At 35.4% G+C, this 12,791-nt stretch overlaps 1 pseudogene; it reads left to right on the forward strand.

Annotated features, from left to right (window-relative positions):
- Positions 1-596: 596 nt before the first annotated feature.
- LOC115968553 lies at positions 597-10,593 on the forward strand (annotated as a pseudogene).
- Positions 10,594-12,791: the final 2,198 nt, after the last annotated feature.

Consider the following 12,791-nt stretch of genomic DNA (forward strand, 5'->3'; position numbering starts at 1 on the left):
CATTATTGTTATTTTCATCACCTTGCACTCTCACGCTTGGAGTTGGAGAGCTGGATGTAGATTCCTCTTTTGGGGAACTCGAAACATTTTTAAATAGTGAGACATATGAAACCCTCATTTTGGGTGCCGCTTTGCAGTTGTTTCAGAAGAGAGCTTGGAAGGAACTAGAAAGGTAGGACTTGAGGTTTGGTGGAACTGGACGTCGTTGGTGGCAATTTAGCATGGAGGGTATAACTGGCAAATATTTTAGTTCTTTTTTTAAACATAAAAAAATCCGTTAATATATTATTAAAAATGACAGTTGGGATGTGGGCCCCTATATCCCCCTATCAAATGCGTTCCCGTTTCGAATGTCGGAGAAAGTATTTTGTCTTTTTCTTTTTCATTTCCGTCTTCATGTTTAATCAAGACTGAAGGTTAACAATGCCTTTCCTGTTCCAAATTTCCAATATTTTTCTGCGACTTGTCAATAAATTATTTTATTTTCTTTGCGAGTTGAAGTCAAAAAATGCGCAATATTTCTTTTCGATGATTTTGTTTTTATTATTTCGTTGACCGTTTACTTCAATCTACTTTATTTATTTATTTATATTTTTTAGTACTCTTTTTGATTTTGGGATTTTAAGGTTTTAATGGAGGAATTGTGTCTTTGTTTACATATCCAATATGTGCAATTCAGAATTGAAGATGAGCATGGCCATGGCGATCCGATGGTCTCCCCTTCCTTACAGAACACACAACCGCCTCCAAAATTCTTCTCTCCTAACCCCACCAAGTATATTATTATAAGAGAAACAAAAAATATTTAGTGTTGCATGTTTCTGTTGAATCTTGAGGGAGAGAGAAACAGAAAAATACAGGTTTCTTTTTTCTTTTCTTTTGGTTCAGACTTCAAAGTTTTCATTCAAACATGGCTTCAGGATCTCTGTGTTCCACCGAGGCTCTGCTTCTGGTATTTATCGGACTTTGCTTTGATGGGTTGTTCTTTATTTGCCTTTTATATATCAATCAGAAAGACTCAGATGTGGATTTGGATCTCTCATTTATATTTTTGTATTAGTTGCTTGAAATGGTTGATCTATGATTCTTTGATCAGAATATTGGTTTTTGGAATTTTTTTTTTCGTTCGTCATTGGTATCATATTTGTTTACCAAATTTTGATTTTGATTAGTTCTGAGGTCAGTGGGTTCTTGAATCTGGATATTCATATATCAATATATTGTCTCTCTGTGTGAGGTCAGTTCATGTTGTGCTGGAATTGTGATTAATGTTAGGCCAATTAGTGAAAGTTCAAATATGTGTATAAACATTCTTGAACGTTTAGATCTCTAAATTACAACTTAACTAATTCAAGCATTATGTCAAACAATTAGTGTGCGGAAAATTAACATAAACTATAATATGGAATTGGAAAAACTAACTAAGCCAAATTAAAATCTCAAACCACAGCAGATAATAAAAGGCAAAGATAAAAGGGAAGGAAGATGCAAACACAAAGATAACACGCGATGTGTTATCGAAGAGGAAACCGAAACCCTCGGCGTAAAACCTCTCCGCCGCCCTCCAAGCGGTAAACAATCCACTAGAAAATGTAGTTGGGATACATGAACAGCAATAGACCCTCCAAATCTAATCTACCCAGTGCACCTAAGCCCTCCAAGCTTTTTGCTCTAACGAGGTTGCGCCGAACCTTTTTCTTTTCTAGCTTCTCGGATTCCGCTACTAGACTGTAGCATCAACCAATGTAGATTGGTTCCTTCCTAATTGCTTCTTAGAAATCCAAATAGCCCTCTCACAGTGATGAATATGGTGAGAACAAAGTTTGGTAAAATGCCTCTTAAGGATTTGACAATGGAGAGGAAGAGAGTTGAGAAATTTGAAGAGACTCTAAAGTATAGATTGTGAGTGAATCAATCTTGTTTTTCTTTAGGGTTTTTCTCTTAAAATTCTTTCTGGAAACTCTCTTTCATTTGTGGGTAAAAGGGGTATTTATACTGGAATAAGAGAGGAATGTGAAACGTCAGGATTTACAAAACAAGGGTGGCTCGCGGCTTGACCTCACGACTTGACTGAGTCGTGAGATCCAGTCGCGAGATAACCGTATGGCTAGTTATCCTGTTTTGTCCTGTAGTGCTCCAGCTAGCATGATTGTTCACCTTCTGGCATGCTTGGCACGTGTGCTGCGTCTGACGGCTTGAAGCCGCGAGTCACCCACGAGGCCAAATCGCAAGTCTCTGTTTTCTTGTATACTCTTGAGCAAACTTCACTCTATCTCACTCACTACCCTTACAACAAGCTCACCTAAATACAGGGTTACTAAATGCTGAAATACAAGCAAATTTGGCACGGAATAAAGCCAATTAGATGGTTGAATAAATTCAACCTTACAATTAGTACCATAGATCATCTAAACTCTTAAGAACCAGTGGGTTCTTTTCATTGTGATATTCTTATTATTGTGAATTCTACTCAGGTTGAACAGTCTGCTTACAATATAGTTAATCTCAATTCATCATTTGCACACACGAGTGTTTGGATAAAGTTATGTAAAGACAATAGGCTGTTATTTTTTAAGTGTTAATACTCTGATTTCAAGGACCTCTCCATCTCAATTCAACTATTTACTTATATGAAAAAGCAGCTTATTTACTACTATTATTTATGATGCTCCAACAGTATGTGAGGGTGTCAAGAGTATTGTAAAAAAAAAAAAAAATGTAAAAGGGTTTTGAATGCTTCTGCAAGCTTAACAAGCAACATTCTTCATTTGTCAGTGCATTACTCAGCTCTCTCTCTCTCTCTCAATTTTTTTATTGGAGTTTTATTTTCTCATAAAGTTATCCAATCAAATTTCTAATCGATATATCTATATAGAATAGAGATAGTTCTCCCATATAAATGATAATCTAGTTCCTTGATTTGTAGCATTCGGCAATTTATTTTCATTTCTAGTTACGGAATCACTTTATTTAATATTGATTCTGGGAATTGTTGATATCATGGCTTTGTTGGATTCTTTGAAAATTGACCTACCTATTGTGCTTATACTTTTCTTCTGCATTTTACGTGCAGTTGTGAAGGATCTTAAGTATCTTGACTCTCATGAGTGGATTAACGTTGAAGGGAATTCTGATACTTTTGGCATAACCAACCATGCTCAGGATTATTTAAGTGATGTTGTCTATTAAATTACTAGAAATGGGGGCTACTGTATCACAGGGCTTTGGTGTGGTTGAAAGTGTCAATACTACTAGTGATATTTATTGTCCCATTTTTTGGAAAGTGGTTGAAGTAAACTAAGAGCTCGATGACTCCCTGGGTCTGGTGAGTCTCCTCTTCTAATTTGAGTTTCAGTGCATTATGTTATGTAGGTTTTTTTTTTTTTTTTTTGGGGGGGGGGGGGGGTGTTGTCTGGATCCACAAGTAAATTTATAGAATGGAACTGGAGAGAAAAGATAACCATATTTTCTTTTTCATTGTTGACTGAAACTGAATGTCTCTATATTGCCAATCATCTAGAAGCTACACTAGAGTTTCAGTACATTGCCAACCAATCTGAACTTGCTTTTGCATTTGTTAAGTATGTGATACCTGATGTTATGTTCTTTTATTTTACATGAGAATCCATGCACAAGTGCTCTTGAGCCTCTTTTTTTCCTTTCCCAATCAAAGTTTGTAGAGTCAGTCAACAAGTTTTACTTACCACATTAAGCTGACTCTGTCATCTTTTATTCTTTTGGAGGTTCTTCTCTTCTTTGCATGTGTTGAAACATTGAAACACGGTCGCTTTCTGATAGCCTGTTATTTCCTTTCCTACGCCTCCCTGTCTCTCTCTCTCCAATCTAAGTAGTTCAATCTAACACCTATCTTTTTTTTTTTTTTATCTAAACCCTCCGCCTATCTATAGCCTTCCCCTTAAGGGGAAGAGGTGCCACTGGGGTGCAAATGCTTGTGGCAGGTCAATTCAGCACTAGTTTTCTCCATGCTTGTGCTAGGTTCCACTGCCCCTAAAACGGAACTAATGTTACAATTAAGTTTTCTGTCTTTCATTTCTAGTTTTCTCGATTGTTCTCGTGATAAATTACTTGCAGTTAAAGGCAAAATATTATGGGTTTTATTATGCAATTGGGTTCAGCTTGATGGTTTTGTATTAGGGTTTCTGGGGTTAATTTATTTCATTGACTGTTTAGTTTAATTGGCTTTATTTCTTATGACTCTTTTTGATTTTGAGATTTTTGAATTTTAGGGTTTTATTGGAGGAATTGCGATTGCCATCATTAGGAGTAGATCTTAGCAAGCCTCTGTACGTTTGTGTCTCTGTGTACGAGGGCATTTCCTCTTATATCATCTATTCCATTAAATTGAGTGATATACTACCATCTTGCAATGCACCAACATCAACATTAACCCAATGCCTAAGCAAAAGTTGTTCTGTAGGCAAATGTTGTTCTGATTCAGAATTGAAGAGAGCCTTACATATTGAGGGTGATGGTCTCCCCTTCCTCATAGAACATTCTAAACTACCCAAAATTCTCAACTGGCTCCAAAGTTCTTCTCGTTGTTGAATGAAAAATATAGTGATTGGAAGTTTGGAACACCCCCACCAACTCTCCAAACCCCACCTAATTTATTAGAATTTATAAGAGAAACAAATATTTGTGTAGTGTGTTTTGTGTGTTGAGGGAGAGAGAAACAGAAAGGGCAGTGTTTTTTGTTTTTGGGTTTAAAATTTCCAACATGTCTTCAAGGTTGTTGTGGGCTTCAAGGGCTGCCTCTTACCTCAGGATCTCAGCGTTCCACGGAGGGTTTGCTTCTTGTATATATCAGACTTTGCTTTGATGGGTTGTTCTTTATTTTCCTTTTATATGTATATATTAAAATGTGAATTTGGATCACTCATTTATGTGTTAGTTGGTTAAAATGGTTGATCTATGATTCTTTGATCAGAATATTGGTTTTTGGAAATGGGGTCTGTTTTTTTTTTTGTCTATTGGTATCATATTTAGTTACCAAGTTTTGGTTTTTATTACTGCTAAGATTGATGGGTTCTTGAATTTTGGAACTGGGGTTTGTTTGTCGTTGTGATTGGTATCATATTTTCAAAGTTTTGGACTTGTTACAGCATAGATCAATGGGTTCTTGAATCTGGGCATTCTTATATCAATATACTCTGTGTGTGTGTGAAAGCTATACTTTTTTATAGTTTGATCAATTTTTTGTTATTCTGGAATTGTGATTAATGTTAGGCCAATTATTTCTATAATTTTTATTTTTATTTTTAATGAAAATGAAATCTAAGCCATTGTCTGTCACATATAATTTGTCAAAAATTCAAACCCGAGTCTGAATGTTTTGAAGTAGTTGCTGTCAGTATGGACCATGATCTGTGCTACAGTGGTGGAAAGTTGGTTGATATGGTGTGATGTTTGGAAAGTTGGTCAATTGATGTTACTCAAGACTACGTTATCTAGTCTTCCTACCTATTTTCTTTCTCTATTCACCATTCCTACTTATGTGGCTAATAAAATTGAGAAGTTGCAAAGGGATTTTCTATGGGGTGATAGCAAGCCTCATTTGGTTGGATGGGATAAAATTTGTGCGCCTTTAGCTAAAGGTGGCTTGGGGATAAGAAAACTTACTACTTTCAATAAGGCCTTATTGGGGAAATGGTTGTGGTGGTTTGGGAAGGAAGAGGATCGGTTTTGGAGGAGGGTGGTAGTTTCAAAATATGGGGAAAAATGGGGGGGATGGACCTCAAAGCTAGGTAGGGGGGGTTCATGGGTGTGGTTTGTGGAGAGGCGCTGCTCCTTGTTTTTCATGCATAGAGCAGCCATTCGTATATATATCATTCTTACGTATCAAAAAATAAAAAAAAGTTTGGACTTTCAATTTATATATCATTCTTACTTATCAAAAAAAAAAGTTTGGACTTTCAATTTGCGTGAATCTAATGTGTTCTGTTCATTTTCACTTTGTTGCATGATGTCACATTCACAGACAAATACAAGTATAGAACAACATAGAATAACCTCTAGGTGTACCATTATATGAGACGGTTATATTTATCAGTGATGTGGAAATTGTTTACTCTACCATTGTTGAAGTTTAAAATTTTCCAGAAGGAATTTAAGCTTCAATTTTTATCTCCAGAGTTTAAAATTTTGAAAGAGTACTAGCAGTTGTAGATATCCTTTCATTCACATAAAAGATGGTTGTGAATTTTGGGTCCCAATTTTATAATTGTAATTACCTTCACCTGAAAGTGTATAGAATATTACTGCTGGTACAATCCTAAGCTTTACCTTAAAGTAATGCACTTTACAGGGTTTACTGTTATTATTTACTGACAATTGATATGTACAATTTTAGACTAATACACTCTTACAGTCTTTGTAAGAAAGATGATGATGGTTATGAAATACGACCAAATTCAGAATGTTAATTTGGCTTGTCAGTGGAGAAATATATTGATTAGTTATTAAAAAGTTTCAACTATTAAAGGTTGTTCAAAATGATGTACTAAATCTGAATTTTTTATCTTAAATATTATTTTCCTATCAATGCATTTTTTGTTCATTAGAAATGGATGCTGGCATGCATTGTACTTGATAGATTTTGTCACACAAACAATGAACAGAAATATATATTTGCATATTGTGATATTATTGTTATTGTTATCTATGATTCTATATGAAGAATGTAGTTGAATTTTCCTGTACAGGTTGTTATACAAGAAAACCATAAAGATGTAATTTTTCTGATAATCATCTCTACCCCCATTTCAGCTCGTTCACAGATTCCTCTGTTTCTCTAAATTTAAATGGTCCTCACCAAGGCAAAATTGGCACTTGCAGCAATATTTTCCTTTATTTTCTACGTTCAGCTATTTTTCAACTCTTTATTAATTTTTTCCCTGCACTTTGAAAAAAGTAGGTGTTGTATTTTCTTTTGGCACAATGTCTAGCCCAAATGACACCTTCTTCCCTATGTAAAATCATGGTGGAGGGTGAGTTTGTGGGTTTAAGACCCATTGAGTGTGTTTGTAACTTGTCAATAAAATTAAAAGGTTGAACAGTGTGCTTACAATATGGTTCGTCTCACTTCATCATCTGCAAACGCTAGTGTTTGTACAAAGTTCTGTAAAGTCAATAGGCTGTTATTTTTTAGGTGGTCAAACTCTGATTTCAAGTACCTCTCTCCATTTCAATTTAAGCAGAAAATTGTTAGGATCACAACAAATGACACAACTTGCCCACTTGGACAGTTGTGAGTGGTGGAGAAAAAATAGTGGGTTTATGTGGGTCCACAACTTGCCACTCACAATTTGCCATGTGGGCAAGTTGTGGCAAAAGTTGTGCCACTTGTTGTGGCACTAGCATTTTTCATTCAGGTATGTACTTATAGAGAAAGCAGCTTATTTAATGAAAATGTAACCATAAACATGCTCCAACGGCATGTGGGGTATCAAGAGTATTGCAAAGAAAATGTAAAGGGTTTTGAATGCTTCTGCAAGGTTAACAAAAAAAATTCTTAATTTGTAAGTGCATTGCTCAGCTCTCTCTCTCAATTTTTTTTTTATCAGAGTTCTTTTATCTTATATGAAGTTATCCAATCAAATTTCTAATCGATGCATCCATATTGAATAAAGATGGTTCTAATCTTCTCATTTCAGATACAGAATCACTTTAGTTAATATTGATTTTGGTAATTGAGGAGATCAGCTCTTTCTTGGATTCTTAGAAAATTGTCATGCCTATTGTGCTTATACTTTTCTTCTCCATTTTACATGCACTTGTTAAGGATCTTAAGTATCTTGACTCTCATGAGTGGGTTAAAGTTGAGGGGAATTCTGCTACTGTTGGTATAATCGACCATGCTCAGGATCATTTAGGTGATGTTGTCTATGTTGAATTACTGGAAGTGGGGGCTCCTGTATCACATGGCAGCAGCTGTGGTGCGGTTGAAGTGTTAAGGCTACTAGTGATATTAATACTCCCATTTGGCCATTTCAGGGAAATTGGTTGAAGTAACGAAGAGCTCAATGACTCCCCTGGTCTGGTGAGTCTCCTTTTCTAATTTGAGTTTCAGTGCCTTATGTTATGTAGGTTATTTATTTTTTTGGGTCCAGATTCACAAGTAAACTCATACATTGGAACAGTTGAGAAAAGATAACCATATTTTCTTTTTCATGGTTTACTGAAACTGAATGACTCTTTATTGCCAATCATCTAGGAGCTATGCTAGAGTTTTAGTACATTGCCAGCCAATCTGAACTTGCTTTTGCATTTGTTAAGGATGTGATAGCCTATGTTCGTTTATTTTACATGAGATTTCAAGCGCAAGTGCTCTAGATACTTTTTCTTCCAAATAAAAGATTGTAGAGTCAGTCAACAAGCTTTACTTACCACATTAAGCTGACTCTCTCTCTCTCTCTCTCTCTCATCTTTTATTCTTTTGGAGGTTCTTCATTTCTTAGCATGTGTTGAAACTTTCAAACACAGTTGCCTTTTGATAGCCTGTTATTTATTCCCTCTCTCTCTCTATTCAATGCAAGTAGCTCATTCCAATACCTATCTTCTTTTTATCAATACCCTCCACTTATCTATAGCCTTCCCATTAAGGGGAAGAGGTACCACTGGGCTTCAAATGCTTGTGGTAGGTCAATCCAACTCTAGTTTTCTCCATAATTGCATTAGGTACCACTGCCCCTAAAACGTAACTAATGTTATAATTAAGTTTTCTGCCTTTCATTTCCTTTTTTTCTCAATTGCTCTCGTGATAAATTACTAGCAGTTAAAGGCATAATATTATGGGGTTTATTGTGCAATTGGTTGTATTAGGGTTTCTGGGGGTTAATTTAGCTCATTTACTATTTAGTTTAATCAGCTTTATTTTTTTGTTATTCCTTTAGATTTTGGGATTTTTGAATTTTAGGGTTTTATTGCGACTGCCATCATTAGGAGTAGATCTTAGCAAGTCTCTGTACGTTTGTGTCTGTTTACAAAGGCATTGCCTCTTATATCATCTATTCCATCAAATTGAGTGATATACTACCATCTTGCAGTTCCCCAACATCAACATTAACCCAAAGCCAAAGCGAAAGTTGTTCTGAAGGCAAAGGTTGTTCTGATTCAGAATTGCAGAGAGTTGCACATATTGAGGGCAATGGTGATGGTCTCCCCTTCCTTATAGAACATTCTAAACAACCCAAAATTCTCAGCCGGCTCCAAAATTCTTCTTGCCTATGGCTTAAAAATCTAGTGATTGGAAGTTTGGAACACCCCCCCAACTGTCCAAAGCCCACTAAGTATTTTTATAATTTATAAGAGAAACACATATTGACGTAGGACAACTAGAACAAAACTAAAACAACGGAAAAATAAAAGATATGACCTAGGAGTCAGCACCTAGGCCTTACTTGGAGTCAGTACCAAGCGGGGAAACCACTAGGAGTTAGCACCTAAGGTAGACCTGGAGTCAGCACCAGACCAAAGAAGGACCAAACGGCTATTGTTTTTTCATTCATCAAAATATCAACTATCTCCTCAAAGAGTACAATAGTTGCTTATAAAGGATTGCTAAACCCTAGTTCTAATTGGTTAGGAAACCTTAATTGCCTTATTACAAAAATAACCTTGCTTCCCAAATTAAAATACTAATAGCCCAATAAACTACTAAGATCTAAAACATAAAAATACAATTGACTTGCAAACATAAATAATATTAAATAATAATTTTCTTGCATCTCCCGCATCACCTCCTTTTCTATTTCACCTTACCTTAAATGGCCTATAGTTATATGTACTTCCTTTTAGTTGTATTATGCAAGGTTTTGGGCAATGTCCCTGAGTAACCAATATTTGGAACAATCAAGGGCAGAATAGACCATAAGGGCAACACTCATGCTACTATACTTATTGAGCTTAAGGTTGATACTGGTAGTCATCTGAATAAATTTATAGGTCTCTGAAAATGTTGGTTAACCACCTTCATTGTGTTAAAAAATTCATTCACATTTCCTATTTCCTTTTAATTGGTGAAGTTTGACTTCTTTTTTGCCATCAAGAATATGTTTCTTCTTTCATTTCATTTATGCTTATTTCTGATGTAGCTATCTTGATGTAGATTAACTCAAGCCCATATGACAAAGGATGGATAATTAAGGTTGAGGTGAGCAACAGTGGTGAATTGAACAGCTTGATGGATGCAGATAAGTACACCAAGTTCTGTGAAGAAGAAGATGGAAGTCACTGAGTGACTTGCCACAAAGAACTTTGGGTACTTTTCATGTAGGGGTTGTCCATGGATAATCACGATAAATTACACAATCCTCAAAAGTGCGTGGTGCACATATCTTTCTTTCTATTTTTATCCAAACATGTGCTTTCATGTTTCTTCTTTTGTTGCCTAGGAGCTATAAATTTAGTGGAAATCTTAAGCGAATAATCATTCTGGGTTTTAGTTTCATCCGTTGGTGCTGCTTAGGCAGGTTTGTGGTTTGAGAACCATTTTCATAATTTTCTTTTGAGTTGAATACTTATTCAACTTATGGGATCCCATTTTCTCGATGCTTGGAGAACAGTATCTTATTCACTTATTCTTGTTAGTTACATGAAGTTTTGTGGGTAGATGACAAGGGAACATAAATTAATGATCTTTGGAATTAAATCATAATGGCTAAATATCATTGTTCACTAATTTCAACCTGTATTACCATTTTACTACCTTGTTAGTGGTATGTTCTTCCAAATTCGGTGTTATGGATGTAGGTTTTAATGATCCAATCACACTAATTTCTTCAATTATTCCATTTTTATCTACTTTTTCCAATATCATTTTATCAAAAGCAGTGTTACTGAGTTTGAATCTTGTCTTTATTATACCCCCAGTTCAAAAATAAAAAATTTCACATATTAGGTAAGCATGTATGAGGGAGTACCAGAACAGCGATTAAATTTCTTCTTTTTTATCATCTTAAGCTTTTCGGATTGGCGCTACCATTTCAAAAATTAATTCTTGTTTTATAACCGGAATGTGCATCCTAGTTTTTTAACTGAATTGCGTATTCAAATTGAGAACTCTCGTAAAATTGAAGTAAATAAGTATGTAATAACCTTGTTGCCTCGAAAAAGTGCAGTGGTGTAAAGAGCACCATCATTTCTTAGTCATCACAATTATAATGATACTTGTGCATTTGTTGTAATCCTTGGCCAATATCACATTGAAAATGGTAAGCCATCATTTCTTAGTCATCACAATTATAATGATACTTGTGCATTTGTTGTAATCCTTGGCCAATATCACATTGAAAATGGTAAGCCGCACATAAGTGATGGATTGCATCAATCAACTCCAACTTTTCTAAAAATTTATCAGTGGGAGCCATCAATATTCATTGCACTTCTTTTAGCTTATGAACTTGCTTCGTGTTTTGAATGGTTTCCTACAAAAGGCAATCAAAGTAAAAAAAACTAATTGTTGATCAAATTTTAATTGTCATTTATTGATGATATAGAAGACTAGGAGATTTGAATATAGAATATGAAATGAATCAATTTATATTAGAAAAATAGTATTATTATATGGTCTGAAATGTGAGGTGGAAGACATACCTTGGAGTCATTAAAATAACCGAAGAAATTGTCTCCCCAGAGGTAGGATGATAATTTGCTAAGCCGCGAAGTACATTTGAGTAACTGTTTAATAGTAAAGCCTAAGCCTACTAGACTTGTCTTTTTGTTAAATAAATTATCATAAATAAATATTTTCTGGAACTCACAGGATCAAATCAGCATGGTTTTCTTCAGCAACTACAAAAACAGAATTAAGAATACCATGAATGCTGGGAGGAATAAACTCCATCTGAACTAACGAAGGAAAAGAAAACATAGTTCTCTTAGCTAAGGCATGAGCTACAATATTGCCTCCTAGTATGAGTGAAGAAATGATTTTGAAGAGAACCAACAATAGACTTAGAATCTTTAGTCTTTACAAGATGACCTGACCGATAGATGATAGGGGCAGATCATCATGTCGGAGAGCATTAATAACCATCTCTGAACCCCCCATGAAACTGGAATGATGAATATCGATCTCATGAACCAATCATTACTTGGTCTGGCAAGGATCATATTGTCTTTGTTGTTTGGTGACTATATATATTCATTGGTCTGAGCTGACTCCTTTGTCGTCTCTCAAGTGTCAAGTCTCAACTTGATATTTCTTTCACTATGCTCTTCTATTGCAGATTCCAGTCTTCCAACAACCCCTGCCATATCTGATTCTCTCTCAAGCTCTTTTCTTCTACTTCGAATTCCTTAGAACCATCCAAACACCACAAACCCCACCCAAGAATAAGAATCAGGATGCTTACATTGAAAAATGTAGCAAAATCCAGCACCACCAAGAGTAAGAATGCCCCAATTGTCATCCTCATCCACTATCACTACTCCTTATTTTTATCATCATCATCAACAACCCATAATATTAACATCAACAAGAACCCATTCTTGCCTTCATCATGACTTGTGCTTTTTGCACACCTTGACCCACTTCTCTCAGATTAGTAATTTCCACTGCAGTTTCATTGACCTCTTCTTGTGCCCTTGATAAGTAGTAAAGTGCCATTGGGGGCCAAGAAATTACCTCGTCTCATTCACCTGTAACAATTAAAATGGAATTATTGAAACTGTTCATTGAGTAAGGTATATTTGATTAATTTAAGAAGTAAAGTATTAAAAAAAGCCGATGCACCAGTCTCTTTCTGGTTTCATTTATTTCAAAAGTCAAA

The sequence above is a fragment of the Quercus lobata genome, chromosome 11 (genome assembly GCF_001633185.2).
Source record: "Quercus lobata isolate SW786 chromosome 11, ValleyOak3.0 Primary Assembly, whole genome shotgun sequence".
Lineage (NCBI taxonomy): Eukaryota > Viridiplantae > Streptophyta > Magnoliopsida > Fagales > Fagaceae > Quercus > Quercus lobata.